This window comes from Symphalangus syndactylus, chromosome 18, assembly GCF_028878055.3.
Source record: "Symphalangus syndactylus isolate Jambi chromosome 18, NHGRI_mSymSyn1-v2.1_pri, whole genome shotgun sequence".
Classification (NCBI taxonomy): domain Eukaryota; kingdom Metazoa; phylum Chordata; class Mammalia; order Primates; family Hylobatidae; genus Symphalangus; species Symphalangus syndactylus.
Window position 1 is genome coordinate 31098387 of NC_072440.2, and position 12874 is coordinate 31111260.

General features: G+C 36.8%; 1 long non-coding RNA gene across 2 annotated transcripts in view; it reads left to right on the forward strand.

Moving 5' to 3' along the window:
* The first annotated feature begins 1969 nt into the window (after positions 1-1969).
* The window catches only part of LOC134733516 (uncharacterized), a 211722-nt gene continuing 200817 nt past the window's right edge, over positions 1970-12874 (forward strand). Inside the window, exon 1 of one of the 2 annotated variants that reach the window (XR_010117075.1) lies at positions 1970-2077. This is a non-coding gene — a long non-coding RNA (uncharacterized lncRNA). Of the gene's footprint in view, positions 2114-12874 lie in introns of both variants that reach the window. The other variant, XR_010117076.1, reaches the window with a different exon arrangement.

Consider the following 12874-nt stretch of genomic DNA (forward strand, 5'->3'; position numbering starts at 1 on the left):
AAGTATTTTCCTAATTTTGAATTGACATGGAAATTATGGTAATTTTGAATTTACATGGAAATTGTGATGAGAAAGTATTTTTCTCAAGTCACTTTATAAGTCATTACAAAGGTGTTGCTCTCCTTGATGAGAATAGAGGTAGAACCTTACTCTTTTAAGTGCTGTCTTCTTAAAGGAAAGTAGCATGGCTCCATGGATAAGCAGCAGATTGCATATCTGGAACCTGTTTCTGTATGTTTCTGGCCTTATTTTCTCTGACCTTGAACATGATTCTTCCCTCCCTCTCTTTTTTCTTTAAAATGGGGCTTGTTACCTCAACAGAACTTGCAGAGTGATATCCTTTTGTAATAGAGGTGTGTATACAGAGAACTTTTTAGAAACATATGGTATGTATTTGCATGAGGTTTGGGAAAGGAAGCTTATGCCATCATGTGAACCTCAGATAATATCTAGCATGTAATTTGAGAATCAATGAATTCGCAGTCTTCGTCATGCAGCTGAGGAGACTGAGGCACAGTAAGATGAAGTAACATGGCTGAGGTTATATGAAGGGTAAAGCTGGAATTGATGTGAACCCCCTTGGATCCTGAGATGCTGTTTTTTCCATTAGACTGTGACACTCACATTAAATTTGTATGCCATTTGAACCAGTTGACCCACCCTTTAATTTTTATACATCTTCTAAGTTTTATTTATTACATATTGGAACTCTTCTCTTGACACTGCATTTGAAATTATTTTATGGCTAAAGCTTTGAAGGTTTATAATGCAGTGGCCTCCTAATAGCAGGTCAATCAGAAAGACTTTCATTTGGCGCTGGTTCTCAATGATGTAACTAAGCTATTTAAAGCTTGGCAAGGAAGCCCAGTAAAACCCTGAAGTTCTTTCTATCCTGGAGTTGATTGGCTGAAGTGATCTTGGATCCTCAGAGAAGCTTCAGGAACAATGATTGCCACAGCCACACTGCTTTTGTTGCAGGGATGCTGCATCTCTTGAGATTTCTCTGATACTCTCTCTGTGCCAGGCTTCACATGGCCTTGCCTATTACTGAGGGGTTAAGGGGATCACAGTGAACTGGAGTAAGATGGTTTATTGGCTATTCAGGGACCCTTTTCACACGCGACCACTACACTGCTCCCCTCCTCCATGCACCACTATTTGGTGTGATTGTTCTTATAAAGACCTTTGAGAGCTTCGAAGAAAGATGCATGTCTATTCATGTTATATCCAGTCACAAATATTAGGCACCTACTAAATGCTTGATCTCATGCTTGACAAAATGGGCAGTAAACACACATCTAATAAGTAACCCCATTCGTTAGAGGCATAAATTCTGTTGTGAACATGAGGCACAAGCACATAGAATGAAATATAAAATATATAAAAAGGATGCAGTGCAAGTATATTGTGAGGTAGCCCAAAAAATGAAATATGGACCATGGGGAAGGACACAGGCTTTACCGGTGATGGACCTGGGTTCAAATCCCATCCTGCCACTTACTAACTACATAACCACAGTTTTCTCAAATGTAACATAGGTTGGGATAGCTGTGAAGATTAAATAAGAGACTGTGTAAACTACTTAGCATAGGACCTGACATGTAGTGAGTACTTGGTAAATAAATAACTAAAATATTGTTGTTATTATAATTATAGAGATTATAAGTGCTACAAGAATTCAGAGAAAGGAGAGCGCAGCGCAGTGTGGGCTGAAATGAGAGAAAATGGCCTATAAACTGGGAAGCGGTAGGTCCTTGAAAAATGAGTTCAAATCAGACTAGGATGGGTTTAGAAGAAGGGCTCCCAGGTAGACCCAGACAAACAGGAGAGCAAAGGCCTGGAGGCAGCAATGAAAATGGGCTTCCAGGAGAATGTCATTGTAGGGGCTTGTATGGGGAGCATGGGAGAAGAGGTGCAACCTGATTTTGGCCAGTGGCAGAGCCTTCATCCACTTCCTCTTCCGGATGGCCCTCACTGGTACCAGACCCTTGTCTCCCCATTCATAGCCCAGCAGGAGGAGAGCTGTGCTGTGGGTTTTTGAAAACTTTGCATAATCGCTTCTGCCATAGTTTAGCAGGTGAGAGCCTGAAGAGAACTTCCTGGTCCACAGTGGGTAAGCCCGTGACTCATATCGAGAATCTTTTTAAAATTTATTTTATTGTCATTATTGTTGTTGGGGGAAGTGGGGACATCAGTTGTGTTCACTGAGAAGTAAGAACTGGCAGGTAAAAAAGGACCATGGAAATAAAACAGTACCTGCCATTTTCTCGTGGGATTGCGCCCCCCCCCCCCACCAGGCCTTTGTAAAGTCCCACTCATTTACTACCTTGGCAATCTTATGACATTCTTAACACCAGAAAATTACCCCCCTTGCCCCACCCCCGAAGGAGCTCAATGAATGTTGCTTAGACTATTTGTTAGAGTATTTTCAGTGTGGCTTCTATAACAATTGTCCTTTTCTGGTAGTTCTTACTAATTACATATTATGGTAAGATTCCCCTGCCTACAGCAAAACCAAAAGGCATTAGCTGTCTCCATTACCATTCACACACTTGCTTAGCTGAATGGGAAGAAGGCTGCTACAGCCAAATTGCTATTTTGAAAGAATGATTATGTGTCTCGTGGGAATTTTTTGAAGTGTGTTTCTTGATAGCCTCGCTAAGAAGAGAAACAATAGTACATTTCCCACCCAAAGAGGTATGGAAATCTCATTGCAAATGAGTTTCTGAAGTTAGGAGTTAGTAGTAGCTGGTACATGGGCCTTCTAGCTAGTGCTTTACTTAAAATAGGGTAATGGAAATAGCTTAGTTCTTAGCATCCACTCTCAGCAGACCCTCCTTCTTTCATTTTAAAAAGGAATTAATGTAGCCTTTGGAATTGTCATTATGGTTCCTTAAGTTACAAAGAAGCAGCCTGTGAGATCCATGGATCACAAACTCATTATAAACTAACTACAAACTGGAGAGACCAAGTTATTTGGTGCAAAAATATTGTTTCACCCCTCTCCGCAACTACTCCCAAACACCCGCCCTCTCACTTGATGATCTATGGGTGCAAACAGAGGTAATAGAATGTTGTTTACCTACTGATCTCTTAGGGTGAGGCAGAGCTGACCAAGAAGAGTGTGTATGGGGGATTGTTTTGATTTTAAATTTGTTTGTAAATTGGTATTATTTAATTTGTCTTTCCTATTTTTAAACTGGTTGTTTCCTTTGCAACATTGCCTTCAGGCACCACAAAGAATATTTTCTAAAAAGTAAGATGTTAAATAGCAACAATGATTCAGCTTATTGTTGTTTTAAGTAAATAAACGGGGTCCTCAATTTTTCCCATGAAGAGAGGGTAATGAAAATAAATGGCTCCCAAATCTGAGGTCTATTTGAGAGGTGTGGAGATTCTATATTATTATTAAAAAGACCAGTGCCTTGTTAATCTAATATGTTTCTTAGTGACTCAACCCAAACCAATCCGAAACAAGTCAGCAGAACTGTGATTGGAAAAGAGGCTGCTCCTCTGTTATGAATGAGTTAATATTGATTGTGCTATGGAGGGGGTGGGGGAGTGTGGATGTGGGGACTCTGCTTAGAGCAAAAACAATAGGAAAACCTCTAGGGAGAGACTCCAAGAGGAAACACTACAGTCCTGAATCACTACATTCCCCAAGAAGTAAAAAGAAGGGTCTTTTCTCTCATGTGTTAGGTAGAGGTTACTTCAAGTCTCTCAGAGGTAGCATCTGCTATGGCAGACAGGGATCCCATCTATGAAAGGATTTATGGTGAAAGAAATCCTAAGGCTAGGCCCATGAGAGGGTAAAAAAACAAAACAAAACAAAAATTTTAGAATTCAGCTATCTCTTGCATAAAATAAGTTAGGCTTTTTATGTTAATTTTCTCCTTTCTATCTCCCTCTCTTTGAATCACTAGTACCTGAGAAAACAAACACTCGCTAGTGCCATGGGCCTCTTTGGGTAAATATGAAGAATGATTCCTAGGTTTAAGCCTGCCCTGTGAGCTCTACTTTTCTCAAAATCTTATGTCAAGAATATTGGTCAGCTCCCCAGTTTGTCATGTCCTGTTGTTGATTAACCACAATCTCTGTGGTCTTCACTCTCCCCTTCCCCCTTTTTTTGTTTATTTTTATGTTTTGCTTTATCCCCTCCAACTGTTTTTCTCTTGATTTTTATTTTCTGTTCCTGTGTTGCAGCAAGCCTCAAGTTATTTCTCCTATTTTGTCTCTAGCTTTTATCAATTTCTTACTCATCAGAGCATATCAACACCTAAGATTAACATTTAGGTCCCACATCTCTAGGTTAATGTGTTTATAGCAAAACATACAGGTATAACATCCTGCTGTAATTAGGCAAGGTGACTATGCTTTGCAATTACAAAAAGAGAGTGGATCTCCTCCTACAAAGGCAATGACCTATTGAAAGCTCATCATGAGTATTAACTGGTGTAACATTTTTGGAAAACAATCAGACAATATTTATCACGTTGGAAAATATATGTATCTGTTGACTAAGCAATTCCAACGTTAGGAATTTATCTTATTGATATAAACCTTCAATATACAAAAATATACACATATATTTCATTGAGCATTGTTTGAATGAGAATAAAAATTAAAACAACAAGTATCTTATAAAATACTAAACAAGTAAAATATGAAATATCCATACAATGTAATATTACATACCAGTTAAAGTGAAATCGATCTACTTAGGGTGATATGGAAATGTACATTACAGATTACGTGAATCAAAAAGCTTCAGAATGAAAATGAAAACAAAATCAAAATTTGTGGGATGTAGCAAAAGTGATGCCTAGAGGGAAATTTATAGCATAAATGCATCTATTATAATAGAAGAAGAGATCTAAAATCCATCATCAAAGCTCTCACCATAGGAAACTAGAAAAAGAAGACCAAATTAAACCCAAAGTAGAAAAAGGAATAAAAAAATTAGTGCAGAAATTAATAGAATCAGCAAAACCAAAAGCTGACTATTTGAAAAGATTAATAAAATTATTAAGCCTCTAGTCAAACTAATTACAAAAAAGGAGAACACAAAATATTAATATCAGAAATACAAAAGGGACATCACCACAGATACCATGAACATTAAAAAGATTATAAAGGCGTAATATGAACAATTCTATGGCCACAAATTTAATAACCTAGATGAAATGAATGAATCCCTTGGAAAACCTTATCTGCCAAACCCACACAAGAAGAAGTAGACACTCCGAATAGTCCTATATCTCTTAAAGAAGTTGAATCAATAATTAATAACTTTCCAAAACAGAAAATGCCGGGCCCAGATATGTTCACTGGTAAATTCTACCAATATTTAAGAAAGAAATTATACCGGTTACCTATAATTTCTTTCAAAAGATGAGAGGGAATATTTTCTAGCTCATTCTTTGAGGCCAGCATTACTCTAATACCAAAACCAAACAAAGACAAGAAAAGAAAACTACAGACCAGTATCTGTCATGAACATAGATCAAAAATCCTCGACAAAATATTAGCAAATTGTATCCAACAACATATAAAAAGAATTATACACCACAATGAAGCAGAATTTATCCCAGGTGTGCAAGGCTAGTTCAACATTTGAGAATCAATAAATGTAATCCATCACATCAACAGGCTAAAGAAGAAAAATCACATGATTATATCAATATGGACAGAAAAAGCATCTGACAAAATCCAACACCTATTCATAATGAAAAACTCAGTAAACTAGAATAGATGGGAACTTCCTCAACTTGATTTAAAAATGTCTACAAAAACCCTACAGCTAACATCATACTTCAAGTTTCTTCAAGTTAGAAACTTGAAACTTTCTTACCAAGATCAGGAACAAGACAAAGACATCCCCTCTCAGCACTGCTTTTCAACATTGTGCTGAAAGTCCTGGCTAATATAAGACAAGAAAGGAAATAAAAGGTGTACAAATGGAGATGGGGGAAAAAGAAAACCTGTGTTTGTTCTCAGATGACATGATTGTGTAGAAAATCTAAGAGAATTGACCAAAAAAACTTAAATGTGTGTTACTAAGTGAAAGAAGCCAATCTGAAAAGGCTACACACCTTATGATTTCAGGATGTGACATCCCGAAGAAGACAAAACTATGGAGATGGTTAAAAGATCAGTAGTGCCAGGGACTAGAGGGAAGGGAGGACTGAATAGGTGCAGCACAGAGAATTTTTATGGTAAAGTACTCTATGATATTATGATGGTAGAATCGTGGACACGTTATTCATTTGTCCCAAACCATAGAATGTACAACGCCAAGAGCCTAATGTAAATTATGGACTCTGGATATAATGGTATGTCATTACTGATGTGTCAATATCAGAAGGTACATAGCTTTGTCTATTACCCAACTGTGAGGGATGTTGGTAATGGGCAAAGCTATGTACCTTCTGCTCAGTTTTACTGTGGACCTAAAACTGCTCCAAAACTTAAAGTCTCTTAAAAAAAATTCTATGCACAGAAAATGATTTCACTTAAATCAAAAAGAAATGACATGGTATTATACTATAACTCAAAAGACAAAATAAATATATATGAGTCCATACTGATATAAATAAATGGTTGAAAAATAGGGAAAAAAAGAAATGAAAACATTTTTCCCTTTAGAAGAATTTCAAATAATTTATGTAGATGCTACCCTCTCCAGGAGATGGAACTTAATTAATTTCCTCCGCCATGAGTGTGGGCTAGAGTTAGTGACCTGCTTCTAAAGAATGGAGAATGGAAAAAGAAAAACTCGTTAACTCTAATGTAACTGTGAGATAAACACCATACAAACCCAAATTGAGAGACGTTCTACAGAATACCTGAACAATATTCCTCAAAACTCAATCAGAGCCCACCTTTCCTACCCCCTCTCAAAATGCAACTAAGAATGTAATGTTCAAATAAAAAAATTTGTTCTGGAGTCAAGAATTTTTTAGAATGTGTATTAGAAAACAGGGATATACACTTGCCTTGTGATTTAATTTGGGAATGTTTTGCTCAAAGCAGAGTTGGAAGGAAAGGAATAAAATTGATGACATCTCACATGTGGAATAATTCTGTATATGTTAATGGAGATAAAGTTGAATGTAGAAAATTATCTTGCTGTCTGGCTAAAATCAGTAAATTGTGGACTTGGTTCTGAAGCATAAGGTTTGGAAAGTTCATAGAGGCTATTTTCTCAAACATAGACTTTTGTAGAGATTTGTCAAGGTTTTTTCATAAATCTGCTTTTTGTTTTGCTTTTGTTTTATAGCTTGGACTTGGCTTCCTTATGGGATTTAAAGTGCATTTCTGGTAACTGGATCTTCCTTTTTTTTTATTCTGACAATTTCTGTTTGGTCTATAAACAGTTAATGAAATTACCAATATGGTTGGATTTAGGTCTACTCTTTTATTATTATTTTTTGTTATTTTTCTGCTTTTCCTTTTTTCTCCTCTAGGATTGCTTTCTAAAAATGTCTATTGTAGGCTGTGTGTGGTGGCTCACACCTGTAATCCCAGCACTTTGGGAGGCCAAGGCAGGAGGATTCTTGAGGCCAGGAGTTGAGACCAGCCTGGGCAATAAAGCAAAACCCTGCCTCCACAGAAAATAAAATAATTAGGCTGGCATGGTGGTACATGCCTGTAGTCCCAGCTACTCATGAGGCTGAGGCAGGAGAATTACTTGAGCCCAGGAGTTTGAGGCTGCAGGGAGCCATGATCATTGCCACTGCACTGAAACCTAGGTGACAGAGCAAGACCCTGTTTCTCAAAAAAAAAAAAAAAAAAAAAAAAGGAAAAAAGAAAAGAAAACCCCAAAATGTCTATTGTATTTTCAGGTACACCTTTGTGTATTATTTTTAATGGTTATTCTAGGGGTTTCAGCTGTATGAGTCCATCCTACCTCTGTCCTTTGTGCTATAGTTATTACATGTAGTATGCTAACATACATTATGAATTCCATGAGACAATGTTATGCTTTTTTGTAAATAGCCTTATGAATTTAAAAGAAATAAAGATGAAAAGGTCTTTTATGTTTACCACGATATTTACCATTCTTGATGTTTTACATTCTTTTCTATAAATTTGTGTTTCCATTTGATATTGTTTCCTTCTAGCCTGCAGAATTTCCTTCAGCTTTTCTTATAGTGCAGATGACTAATCATAAATTCTTTTAGTTTTATTTTATATGAAAATGGTCTTTATTTTGCCTCATTCTTGAAAGATCTTTTCACTGCCTATTGAATTCAGGTGTAACAGATTTCTATTTGTTCTGTTTCCAGTTCTTTAAAAGATATTGTTCCACTGTCTTCTGCCTTCCAAAATTTTAAATGAGAAGTCAGTATTTTTAAACCATTGTTCTCCTGTGTGTAATGTGTGGTTTTTATCTGACTGCTTTCAAGATTTTTTTCCTTATCTTTGTTTTTGAGTAGTTTAACTATGATGAAACTACATACAGTTTTCCTGTTTGGAGTTCATTAAGCTTCTTGGATCTGTAAATTTAAGTCTCTCACCAAATCCGGAAACCTTTAGCCATTATACCTTTAAATATTTTTTAATGCTCACTCTCAACTCTCCTCTCCTCTCTCCTCCTGACACTCCTGTGACACATGTGTTACATCTTTAGTTATTGCTCCATAGATCCATTAGCTCAAGAGGATCTCTTCGATTTTCCTCAATCTTTTTCCCTCTTTCAGATTGATCATTTCTATTTACCTGTCTTCAAGCTTACTGACTCTTCTGTATTTTCCATTCTACTATAAAGCACACTGAGTGAATTTTAACTTTCGGGTATGTTGATTTTCAGTGGTAAAATTTCAATTTAGTTCTTTTTTTATAGTTTCTGTTTCTCAATAGAGATTTATTATGTTTGAATTCATTGTAAGAGTATGTTTCTTATTTTACTGGGGATAGTTTCTTCATATGGTAATAAATTTCATATTATACTCTGGATATTGTGAATGATTGGTTGTAGGTATTCTGATTTGTATTACTTCCCTCTGAAGACTATTGATGTTTTATTTCAACAGGCAATTACCTTTGTAGCTCAAACTGCATAGCATACTCTGTCTCTTTTGTTGTTGTTAAAATAGAGACAGGGTCTCACGATACTGCTCAGACTGATCTCAAACTCCTGAGCTCAAGTGATCCTCCTGCCTCAGCCTCCCAAAGTGCTGAGATAACAGGTGTGAGCCACTGCACCTGGCCAGTTTAGCTTTTCTTGTTGTTTCTTTCTTCTTTGCTGAGGTGCTTTGAGTCTACCAAATTCATATGTGATTCAGGGGTGATCCAGATACTTAGGAAAATATATGTAGAAAATTTGGGGCTCCTTCTCACTAGCTCACTTTTTTGGGGATTTTCCTGCCATTTTCCAGTAGCTATGGTTGCCCCAAATTCTGACCTTTGGTTCTTTAGTCTAGAAAGACTTGGTTTTTCTATTAGAGTTTTAGTTACTCTGTGTGGCACTGACTTTGACCTGCCTTTCAGCAGAAGACATAAATACTCTTAACTTACCTGCACCAATCCCTTCTATCAAATCTCGGCTTCCTTTCAGAATTTTCCTGCTTGAGTTTACTCCCTAGTCCCTTTGGATATTTGATTTTTGTTTGTATAATTTGTCCATGCTTTGTAGTTGTTATCTGTTGGATGCTAGAGTCTGGTAGAAAGTTTCTTGATTATACTAGAAGTGAAAAAGTGGTTTAAAATATAATCCGTTTCTTCTCTTCTGAAATGGAAAAAGTGTGATCTGACCATTTCCCATGGGAGTTAAATAATTTGGGGCTAAGAATATATTTGGAAAAAATACAAACTCAATTAAGCTCCACAATGAGTTTCACTTGTAAATATCACCACTATGTAAACAGGCTAGACAAAAACATAAAATATATTTTTAAAAACCCCTTCAGATATAGTTCTACTTCAAATTCACTAACAATTTAGGAGGGGCCTCATCTTAATTCTGTGATGTAACATTTAAGAATAGGAGACAAAAAATTTGTCCAAGGCTCCCGAAAATAGGTACTAGCCCCAGAGATGTTCTCTAAGGCTTTAAGTGGGTCTTCCAGAAACCCTAAACCCCCAAAGCATATTTTAGATAAAGTTCTCAAATACTGGTCATAGACTGAGAAGAGGGAAAGTAATATTAATGTACACGATATCCAATGTTGGCAGTGGGAAATGGTTATGTACGGAGATATGTCCCAAATAAGTATTTATGGAAAGAATATTAGAGCCACTGGTGTAAACTTCTATATGAAGAGAAGCTATGAGAGGAAAAGTTATTATATATAATTAAGAAGTTCTGTGTGGGGTTAGTTCTGCATGCATGCCTTCTGAATCAGACGTAGGAGGAGGAACATTTTTAAGCGGATTGAAAGCTGAGTTTCTTGATCTTGACTGAAATGTGGAAATTTCAGGGCCCACTTTCTGTCTCCTATCTTTTTTTATGGCTCGTTGCCCCATAGGACAGGCATCTGAGAAACTGAAAGGAAGGGAAACTGCACAGAGATGAGGGTCAGGTCCAGACCTGGACCCACAGCTCAAATGCAATTTGTTAATCTTTGGCAAGTGTGAAACTTAGTTGCTGGTGATCTGTGAAACTAAGGTATTGCAGCTTGAATGTCTTTGGAGCCAGTGATCTGGGAGAAGGAAAATTAGAAGTGGATGCATTCACGAACTAGACCAAGCTGGTTTCCTGGTTTGAGCATCTCTGCTGATGGTGTACTTGGTGCTGGTGGGTATATAGCAATCTGTGAAAATGTCCTTCAAAGACTCTAGGAGAGCTCTGTGTTCTGTTCCTAGAGGAGTCCCCAGCCAAGCAAACTTGGGGGATCTGGAGTTTTGTTGGGAACCAGGGACTTGCCATGGCTCAAAGAAGCTTTTGCAACTGCTCATTATGGCACCTTCCCTTGAAAGGGCTTCATCTTTTTATTCAGTTTCATGTTTTAGTTGGCCTGGGGTCACTTTGGCTAGAAGTTTCTGCCTTTTCTTTAGATTGTTTTCCAGAGAACAAAGTCATCCTTTTAGCTCTCTTTACAGAAGTCCCAGGCAGGCCCCTGGCTGTAGTGGGCCCTGGAAACCTCTGTAACCCTTCCAATATTCTCCTTTCTCTTTGGTGGAGAAGATGGTCAGAATGGCCAAGGATTTACTTACTACCCTTGTGAGGATATTTATCTGAACCAGTGGTGATTTGCATTAAAAAGAGCTAGTAGAAATCACCCTAAGAGGGCACCCTCTAAATTATCTCCCTTCCGTCTTTTTCTAATTTCTATTCCCTCAGACTTTACCCATCAACCAACACCATGCCACCATGTGAGTTTGTGACAGCTAGGTGACAGGTCACTGTAGAGGAGCGAGTGCTGATCGGGATGCCGGTGTTACGCTGGCAGAGATGGAGACATCACCAAACACCAAAGACATCCAAGAGCTCTCTTTTATTGGTGCTCATCCTTTTATGCTTCATTCTGTTCCAATCTGAACTAGTGGGCTTCCATAACCTCACTAGAGTCTAATCTTGAAAATTCTAAACTTAACTCTGGAATTTCAAATTCCCTGTGTTTTTTCCCGTTGCTGTATTTACTTTGCCCCAGAACATACCCTCTTTGTTTTTTACCCTAGACTTCAGAACTGATTTCCAATTTTGTTCTGTCCAGATAGAAGGCTTCAACAGAAAGTCCTTTCTCTTGACATCGACAAGCTTTGATAAGATAAATTATTCACAACTATTCCGGGAAAACTTTTTTTTCATTATTATTATACTTTAAGTTCTGGGATACATGTGCAGAACATGCAAGTTTGTTACATAGGTATACGTGTGCCATGGTGACTTGCTGCATCCATCAACCCATCATCTAGGTTTTAAGCCTTGCTTGCATTAGGTATTTGTCCTAATGCTATCCCTCCCCTTCTGCAAACCCCTACCCCAGAACAGGCCCTATTCTGGGGAAACTGTTATCTTAAATGGCAAGAATGAAAAAAATGACATTTTTTTCTAGAGCATCATGTGTTAAATAGAAAATATAAGCAGTTTCTTGCATTTGGAGTGCAGTAAAAACAATATGAGAAGGACTACTATGGGAATGTAGATAGGTACAAGTTTTCTGAAGGGCAAAATGAAAAAACATTTGAGGGATCTTAAATATATGCTTATCTACAAATTCTCCTTGTAGAAATAAGTGAAAAGGCTCTAAATGTTTATTTATAACGATTGCATTGTAATTAATATAACCCAAGTGCTCCAAATGAGAATTAGGTAAATACTGAGTGAAATCATTTAAAACTACTAATATAAAATTATTGAATCATATAAAATGTTGACCTACAAAGCAGCATTTTTATATGGTTCAACATAATATATTGTGGGATGTTCATATGATAGACTTCTATGCAAGTATTGACAATCGTGTTTTTAAAGAATATATAAAGCTTATAAATAAAATGTGTAAAAAAGGTAGGATATAAAGGTAAGTATACATCATGAGATCTCAATTTTATTTTATTAAAATACATGTTTGTGTATATATGTACCTATATAAACTAAAAAATGACTGGATGAAAACATTCTGTTAATAATAGTTCCCTGGGTGATTGAATTGCTAATTTTTGTTTACTTTTCTCTTTATACTTTTCTGTCTTTCCCAAAATTATGTGATTATAATGTATTCATATTCTGTATTTTCTCTTAAAGTCATATAGTAAGCATTTTCCATGTTGTTGCATACTCTTCAAAATAATTTTAATGGAGTCACAATAAACTAGTCACTAGAATTATGTTAATTTCTTAAATATCTGTAAATGGTAGGTTTTTAGACTAATCCTTTCTTTTCCTTCCTTCTCCCCTTCCTTCCCTCCTGTCCTTCCTTCCTTCCCT